Here is a 10,311-nt window from a genome sequence, read left to right on the forward strand (position 1 = left end):
GAATTCTTGGGCCATGTAGTTAGCGAAGAAGGTATACATGTGGACCCTTCCAAAATTAAAGCCATCGAGAACTGGTCAGCACCAAAGACACCTACTGAAATTCGTCAATTTCTAGGTCTAGCTGGCTACTATCGCAGGTTCATTCAGAACTTCTCCAGCATAGCGAAACCTCTTACAACCCTGACCCAGAAAGGCATGGCCTTTGACTGGGAAGAGAAACAGGAAAGAGCGTTCCAAACGCTCAAACGAGCCTTGTGCACCGCCCCGATACTATCCCTTCCCAAAGGGATAGAAGACTTCATTGTCTATTGCGATGCATCCAATCAAGGACTCGGATGTGTTCTGATGCAGCGAGGTAAAGTCATCGCCTATGCCTCGAGACAGCTGAAGACACATGAGGTTAACTACACAACTCACGATCTTGAACTAGGATCAGTTGTGTTTGCTCTGAAGATCTGGCGACATTACCTGTACGGTACAAAAAGCACAATCTTTACAGACCATAAGAGTCTACAACACATTTTCGACCAGAAAGAGCTCAACATGAGACAACGACGGTGGGTCGAGCTACTTAGTGATTACGAGTGCAAAATTCGTTATCATCCGGGTAAAGCCAATGTAGTAGCCGACGCCCTAAGTCGGAAAGAATATACTGGTCGTAGAGTCAAATCTTTGACTCTAACTATCCATTCACACTTGTCCACGCAAATAAAGGAGGCTCAGCTCAACGCTTTGAAACCTGAAAACGTGGCGGGTGAATCCCTTCAAGGGATGGATAAGAACTTGGAAGTCAAGGGTGGCGGAGCCTTATACCTCATGGATCGGATCTGGACACCGAAACACGGTGGCTTCAGAGACTTGGTCATTACCGAAGCTCACAACACTCGTTATTCCGTCCACCCGGATTCATATAAGATGTATCTGGATCTTAGAATGTTATACTGGTGTCCTAACATGAAAGCAGATATTGCTACCTTCGTGAGTAAATGCCTTACTTGCGCAAAGGTCAAGGTCGAATACCAGAAACCCTCCGGTCTTCTACAACAACCGGAGATACCAGAATGGAAGTGGGAGCGGATCACTATGGACTTCATAACCAAGTTGCCCAAGACGACGGGTGGACTTGATTCCATATGGGTCATCGTTGATAGATTGACCAATTCTGCACACTTCCTACCGATCAAAGAAACAGACAAGATGGAGAAACTTACCAGAACTTACATTAGGGAGATTGTAAGGCTGCACGGTGTTCCTTTATCTATCATCTCGGACCGAGATAGTATATTCACTTCGAGGTTCTGGCAATCATTACAAAGTTCCCTAGGAACTAGGCTGGATATGAGTACAGCCTACCATCCACAGACCGACGGGCAAAGTGAGAGAACTATCCAAACCTTAGAAGATATGTTGCGTGCCTGTGTAATCGACTTTGGAAAAGCTTGGGATATCCATTTACCCCTTGTGGAATATTCCTACAACAACAGTTATCATACGAGCATAAAGGCAGCTCCATTCGAGGCCCTCTATGGCTGAAAGTGTAGATCCCCTCTGTGCTGGGCTGAAGTGGGTGATACCCATTTAGCTAAGGGACGAGTTCCCGAAAGCACTCTCACGGGTCCGGAGATCATTCGGGAAACGACAGAGAAGATCGTTCAAATTCGTGAACGATTAAAAGCCTCTAGAGACCGACAGAAAAGCTACGCTGACAAGCGTAGGAAACCATTGGAGTTCCAAGTGGGCGACTGAGTCCTACTGAAGGTCTCACCCTGGAAGGGCTTAATACGCTTTGGAAAGCGTGGGAAGCTCAATCCAAGATACATAGGGCCTTTCGAGATTCTCGCGAGAATCGGCCCTGTGGCTTACAAGCTCAATCTACCGAAAGAACTCAGTAACGTACATCCTACCTTCCACGTGTCAAACTTGAAAAAGTGTCTATCCGACGAGACTCTTGTTATTCCACTCGACGAGATCGAGATCAACGAGAGCCTCAACTTCGTGGAGGAACTAGTAGAGATCATGGACCGAGAGGTCAAGCAAACAAAGCAGAGCCGTATCCCGATAGTGAAGGTGCGCTGGAACGAAAAGCGTGGACCGAAATTCACTTGGGAACGTGAGGATCAGATGAAACTGAAATACCCTCACCTCTTTGCTTAGTTATTTGTAATTTCTTATTTGCTTAAATTCTAATTTCGGGACGAAATTTCTTATAACGGGGGGATGATGTGACAACCCGAAATTTCCATTCTGTACAAACTATATCACTTCAATAGAAGTTATAGAATTCACAGTTAACTTTCAGACTTTTCGCGTAAGTTTGACTAATTCAGGGTTTACACTTCAGGAAATATCATGAGAGTGGGTGCACTAGGGTTTTGTGCAACACTGTTATTCCAACACTCTATTATATTAGAGATCATTTCAGGAATAAAAATATTTTCTGCCGAAATATCTCGGGACTATAAATAGATTTCTGAACCAAATTCATTCATTATTCACATTTCCAACTAGAGAATAGCCATTTTCTCTCTCACGGATCTTCGGGTTTTTATCCCAAATCGTGAGTACCTCTTTCTAGTAATGTTAGAAAGCTTTATATGTGTTTATAACATGATTTAGAAGGCTAAATCACTAGATCTAGGAGTTTACTCCCCAAGGTGTTCTTGGGCGGTAAACTCCCGAAACCGAGCCTAGCTTGTTCCTTGTGTTATGCTATTGCCTTAGACTCAATTGTAGGTGTAATAAGGACAAGAAAACAACAAAAATCCACCCAAGTTTGGGAGTTTACGGCCCAAGAATATCATAGGCCGTAAACTCCAAATTCAAACTCAAAATGGTACTTTTAAGGCTCCTAAAGCCTTAGACAATTACCTAGACTTGTTCCCATTTAATCAAGGGCTTGAACCACATCAAGATCACCTACCAAAGTGAGTTTACGGCCAAGACATGGTTCTTGGGCCGTAAACTCCTTAAAGGGGCACCAAAGTGTGCCTAATGCCTTCATATGCTTGGAATAAAAGTCTAGAACCTATACCACAAGTGCAAGAGACTTGAAAGCATCAAAAACACACCATACTTAGAGTTTACGGCCGTAAACTCTAAGGGGAATGGCCTTAGGGCCGTAAACTCCTAATTGGAGTATTTCTAGACCTTAAACCCTTCCTAGAATTTAACCACCAAGTTAGAATAATTCTAGGAATCATTTGGAGTTTGCGGTCGTAAACTCAAGAGTTTACAACCGTAAACTCCATGTGTGATGGTATATGGGGAGTAAACTCACATATAGGGTCCTTTGGAACCCTAAACACAAGTACCTTGTCCCACAATAGCTTAGATGCAATCCTTAGGGCTTAAAAACACTTATATAAAGTGTTTATTATGTCTAGGATGTCTTAACTTTATCAATTAGCAATTTAAGACTAATTGAATGCATATATGTGTGATTATATGTCCATTAGGATCGTAGTGTGTGTACAAGACCTCGCTTGACACCTAGCCATCCTATACCGTTCAGTTCATCCCAATCACCAACTACAGGTGAGTTCATACCCCTAATCAATGTTTTAAATGATTTTAAAAGCTTTAAAGAGGGGGGGGGGGGAATACAAGCAGAAACAAACATGTTATTAAATCATTGAGATGTATTTTATAACTATGGTTGTCATTTAATAGATTTCACATACTACAAAATGTGACGCAAGAAATGGTTTTCAAATGTTTTACCTTTGAAATGTATATTAAATTGACATCAAGTCATTCTTAATTATTGTTCACAATCCATAAGATGTCTTACAAAACCATTTTACACTCTTGAACTAATGCATGTACACTTATATTCTTATATATCTATTGATGTTATAGTTTACAACTTTCATTTAGTTTTTCACTCTTGAGTAGTAAGAGTGTATAAACATACTTGAACAACCAATTACCTTCCAGTAAATTATCATAGGGATAATTTGGAGATTTCAAGCATAATTCCTATTACAAGGAATCACACAAGAGTCAGTTCATTCATGAGTCTCTACCAGTACATTACCTGATACATGAGTACCTTTACAATTGATTACATGATACATGAGTACGTTTACATATACTTACATGATACATGAACATGCTTACATAAACGCATTACATGAGTGCCTTTACGTAGATACACTTAACTGTGTACATTAACATGAATACTTGTATCTCGAATTGCGAGGATGATTTATTAGTACCTTCTGTGTAAATCTTCCTGCATATCCCTAGTACCTCGGGATATCTAGACAGGACCCTATCCCTAGTACCTCTGGATACCTAGATGGGCCTCTATCCCTAGTACCTCGGGATATACGTACAGGACTAACCATTCCGGAACTCATCTGTTAGCAACAGTGGGTGATGAACATCTACGGATGCCTACGGTTATTAATTATACTAGGAGTACCTTTACAGGGACTAACCATTCCTCCGCCCTGCTACTGCTATAGAGGACAAGTGGACAATCTTCGGATGTTCATTAGGTTATATGTATTATGTTAGCCCTAGTACCTCGGGATAACTTTTACATTCGTCGTGTTAACCTCAGTACCTCGGGATAACACGTACGTAAGTGATTTTTCCTGTTTACTTTATTTTGTGATACCTTCACATAAACGATGAGTTAGACTAAGTACTTTAGTACTAAACAACCAAAGGAAAACTATCATTTTACTTACAAAACATTCGGGTCTTCGTAGAAGACTAAATTGTCATAACAAAACATTCGGGTTTTGGTAGAAGACTACATTGTCATAACAAAACATTCGGGTCTTGGTAGAAGACTACATTTCATACTTATAGAAAATAAGGGTTTTTCTAGGGATTTCATACTTACCTCAACATTTTCATTTAAAGGTTTACATGGCCTTCATATCAGATTTTCATAAGCAAGACAACGACACTTAATTTCTTATGAATTCACCAGCTTTAAAGCGGATACTCGCTTTCAAAATAACTTGTATTCTCAGGTCAACAGTAGACAGGTACGATGGCCAGGTTTTGAGAAGACGGAGCAGACAAGTCTCGTCTTTTATTTTGATTGTATATTTTTGGTGTCTTACCACAATGAATGAACACACATGTATGAAATCTTTACTTATAATGCAATGGATGATGTTGTTGCTTGTTTATTATATTACACTATTGTGATACTGTACATGACGTCCTCCACCCCTGAACGTTTCCGCCGTTCGTGGTTTTGGGGTGTGACATATACTCCTAGGGTTTTTGGCAGAAAATAATTTTATTCAGGCATTGAACTCTAATATCATAGAGTTTTGGAAAAATAGAGTTGCACAATACCCTGGTGCATCCTCTCTCCTGATATCCCTTAAAGTGTAAATCCTGAAATACCCAAACTTATACCAAAAAGTCTGAAAATTTACTACAGCTGTTCTAACTTCTATTGACTTTATATGTTATACAGAATGGAAATTTCGGGTTGTAATAGTATATTCACTTTCTTCTATCTAATAGATATGATTTATTCTCTATGAAATATGCGTTATGTGTATGTGTCTCATCTGTTGTTTGGAATATGTATTGAATGAGAATGCTATACAGGCTTTAAACTATGTATAAAAATATATTTTTTATTTAATAATATGTTGGGTAGAACATGGGTAGATAGTTGTGTGATAAACAAATGGGAGGCCTCAATGTAGTTTTTGATTCAGTCATCTAGCGTAGTTTAGATGACGACCACAGACTTTTCTAGACAGTCCTGTGGAACGCTAGCAGGTTCACCATCTGTAGGTGTTAATGAACTTGGGTCTTCATTCGTTGTATTCTATCCCCCTCATGGTTTCCTTATTTGACATATATTGCTGGGGAAACCCCCGAATGCATGTGTTGTCGCCCCGATGAAATATTCTAAGACTAGGTCCTTCGTGTTAGTTGTTTTAGGGACGTAAAGTGAGAATAACGGGAATAGGTAATTGGGTTATTGTTGGTTGGTGAAATTAAAAGTAATTATTTATCGTGGGTTAAAAACCCTATATGCTCACTAGGCTCCCAAGCCTGACCCACTCAGGTTTCTTTATATTACAGGTAGTGGCGCCAGAGCATAAGTTGGATGACTTGTCAAGTTATTTTTGGATTATAGACCTGTCATTATATTTAACTGTTGTAAGGTCTATATTGAAATGTTTATGCTTTTGGTCTGTTTATCGGAACATGACATCCCAAGTATTGTAATATAATGAAAAAAATACATTTCTTTAAGAAATGCTTTGGTAAATCTTATCTTTATCATATTTCGTTTTTGGGAACAAATTCCACAACTCTTTCAAATCAAAAGGATTTACTCTGAAATTATTTTAAAAGCATAAATGAAAAATCGGTCTTTTGTGGCCGTGATTTTGGAGATGTCACAGAATGTTAAACAGAAAAATAATCAAATATGATCAAAAGATGAAAAGGGGGTGACCTTTGAGAAACCCAACAAGCAGAAGGCCAATGAAGTAAGGCAAGAAACAGATGAAGTTCCATAGATGCAACAAAATCCCTCTTGGAGGTTCCATTTGAGCTTTCTGTATTTTTTTTCTTCCTTCCTGTCACACCCCGAAACCGATGGCGGAAACGTTACGTGGCGGAGGACGTCATGTAGTATCGCAACCAATGTACATAGTAAGCATAGTAAACACAACCATTACATTACATAGAAATATTTACATTGTCTGAAAACAAAGCGTTACAAGTGTTATACATATATATCATATGAACAAAAGTTAAGACGAGTCTTCTATACACTCCGTCTTCTTCAAAAGACCACGGGGTACCTGTCTAACGTGGACCTGAGAATACAAGCAGTTTGAAAATCGGCATAAAGCTGGTGAGTTCATAAGCGACTTGTTTTTGAAAATGAACGAGTTTCCTTTGGTTTTCTGAAAATGTTGTTAACCAAGAGAATCCCATATTTTCTTAAAAGTAAAGTTTAGTTATCCATTAGTTACACGGTCTAGTTAAGAACAGTTCAATTATCCCAGGAAAAACCCTTATTTTCCTTAAAAGTTTATGGTTGGTTATCGAATCTGAATGTAAAGTACAAGTATCTACCATACTTAATGTGTTTGTGTGAAGTTCCCTAAACATTTGTTATCCTTGAAAAAGTACATTAGTTTTAATACGTAAATAAAACTAATAAGTAAGTAGAAAAGTTTTTATAATCTTGATTGCGAGTTCCATAACCATACTACAGACTAGATAAGGCTTGGAACAGGGCCGGTATCTTTTTATGACTTTTGTCACCCTTGAACCTTTCGTTTCGGCTGTAGCTACCAGCCAGGTGCGGGGTAGTCAATCTCGTATAGATCTATACACTCAAGTCACGCTCTCCCTCCAGAAAATTCTGGTTACAGGGATAGTCCTACACTCTCGTATCTAGGGGGAGTGTTACCAAGGACGTGTCTCCAATCTTAAGATTAATGAATTTTAAAAGTTGTCCTTTACTCTCGAAACTAGGGGGAGTATTATCAAGGAAGGGTCTAAAGTTCTAAGTTTTAATGTTATTAGTCCTTCACTCTCGTATCTAAGGAGAGTGTTATCAAGGACGGTTCTAATATTCTAAGTTAAATATTATTAGTCCTTCATTCTCGTATCTAGGGGGAGTGTTATCAAGGACGTTTTTAAATTTCTAAAGTTTATACTTTTAACAGTAATAATGTGGAAAGTCATTGATGAAATGTCAAATATAACATTTTGTAATAAGATTTATAATCAGTTTGAAAACTACTCTGCAAGTGAAACAGTTGGTTAATATGGTTTCGATCATTAAAAGTATACTGATTATTTCAAATGAAATAATAAATTTAAGTACAAGATATTCTTGTACTTTTGCTTGTATTCCCCCCTGAAAACATTGAAAAACACTGAAAAAGGGTAGGGGTATGAACTCACCAGACGAGAATTGTGTCGGTTTGAATGCTAAACGTCAGTTCGGGGCTTGAAAACGTGCGAGGTTCCTATGTAATATGAATAGATACACATTTGTATCTAATTAGGCTTTGAACTACTAATTAAATGTGAATAAACACTTCGAGACGCGAAAACACTTCAATTCAAGTGTTTGGAGTGACCCGGGTAGCATCTAAAGGGGTGTATGACCTAGGTATGGAGTTTGCTCTTGAAGAGTAAACTCCTAAGGGAGTTTATAGCCCTAATGACCATATCCCCATGAGTTTACGGCCGTAAACTCATGGGTAGTGCTCTCGGGTGCTTAATGGCCTTATAGCTCTTGAGGAATGGTGCTAGGTTTAGTTCTAAGGCTATGGAAGGGGACTAGATCAACTTATGGACCATTTGAGGAGTTTACGGCAGTAAACTAGGAGTTTACGGCCGTAAACTCTCAAGTACTCATTCCTTATGTGCTTTGGTGGTCCTAGATTAATCACATGTGATTCTAAGTCATTATACAAGTCATGGAATGAAATTAGGGCATCATTTGACCAAGTTATAGGAGTTTACGGCCCAGGAACCTATCCTTGGGGGTTTACGGCCGTGAACTCATAAGGGAGTGGTTTTTATCAAGTTTAAGGCCCCTAACTCATTTGTGGTTGCTTCTAGACTTTATTCCAAGGCTTAAGAGATGTTAAATGGGCATCTTAACACCTTAAAAGGTGTTTACGGCCTATGAAAGGGTGTTTACGGTCCAAGCATGTTCTTGGGCCGTAAACTCATGTTTATCCCTTAAATGATGAGTTTATGGTGTTCCTAGTCCATTCAAATAAGCCCTTAAGTCATTTCCAAGCTCCAAAATTGATTTGGGAGGGTTTTTGGGCTCCAAAACCCTTTCTATGTGTGTTTACGGCCGAGGACCATTCTAGGGCCGTAAACACATGAACATGGTCCTATTTCATGGTTTAAACACGAATTTGCAGGCTAAAGATGTTAATCTATGAGTTAGGATAGTTACCTTATCGATTTGGAGTTTGAATTGAGTGATTTAGGGACCTAGAACTTGGATTTGAGGAGAGAGAGTAGAAAGAGGGTGAAAAGCATCAAAATGAAGTTATTTGAACTTTGTATATCGGTTGAGTTTGAGACACAGTGGAAATCAACCCTATACCGACGTTAAACGGGGCTTTTGGTCGCACCCGATTAAGTCGTCGTAACCCGACATGATCGAAACTAAAATTTTTCTTATTACTAATTTGGAGTGTTTTCTTGAGTTTCTAACGGGTTTGGATACTTACTAGGTCATAATAAAAGTCTTAACTTAAATGACTTAATCCAAAAACGTAATTGGAAAAATTCGCTACAGGCGAGTTTAATGGGCAGAAACGAGTTACGGCGATGAAACAAACTTCGGGTTGTCACACTTCCTCTTCACAAACTTCGGATATCAAGAAAACCCAACAGAAACTAGCCGAAATCTTAAAGATTATTTGTGTTCTAATGTGAATTCGAATATAAGTTTAGATGCATAAGTTTGTTCTCTTGTATCGATAAAATTTTGAACTTTAACCAAGAATCGCCAGCGACATCTGACAGGTCTTGTAGTTGTCGGGTGCTAAATTTGTTTATTCTTACTTGGGGATGGAATGAAACAAAAAGAAATTGATTTCTCCTTCTTCGATCTACCATTATGTCTCCTTTTCTTTGGTTTGTTGTTAACAACGATGGACTCATCAACAACAACCAGATCTTTATCCTCTTGAATCTCTTCTATTCACCACATGTGTCTTCTATTGTTTCAGGGTGAACCGATATTAGAAAATCGGTTGTTGCAGCGATGACGAGACCCATATAGGTCGGTGACATCCCCATAGACATCAAGTCTGGTTTTTGATGTCTTGCTAGGGGAAGGCGAAAGGACGATGAGATCGTGAAGGGAGAGAGGGGTTTTAGGTTTAAAAGGAAGAGTGTTCTTCTTCTCGTCCTTTTTGAAGTGTTGACTCGAATGATGTGGCAAATAATGTATATGTGGCAAGGAAACCGGTTAAAACGAGTCTAGGTGACTAAATAGACAGGTTGCCCAGAAATTCATTTCCTCATAAAGCGACAAAATAAGTTAATTGGCTAACTGGGTAAACCCTAAAAATTTAATAGGACATATATGTCATTTTCCCTAATGGAAAATACTAAGTATTACATCATAGTCACAAAATGAAATAACTAAAATTATACATCACAAATCATAATAGTGATGATAACCATAAGGAACCAAAATATATCTATTTCCTAGATAACAATGCATGAACAAATCATGATCACCTTATGTACAAACAAATAACATTGATGATAACATTATTAGATCATGCATGTGAAATAAATAATATGTTAATATTTTAT

Source organism: Lactuca serriola, chromosome 5, assembly GCF_051521515.1.
Source record: "Lactuca serriola cultivar US96UC23 chromosome 5, Lser_US96UC23_V15, whole genome shotgun sequence".
NCBI classification, from domain to species: Eukaryota; Viridiplantae; Streptophyta; class Magnoliopsida; order Asterales; family Asteraceae; genus Lactuca; species Lactuca serriola.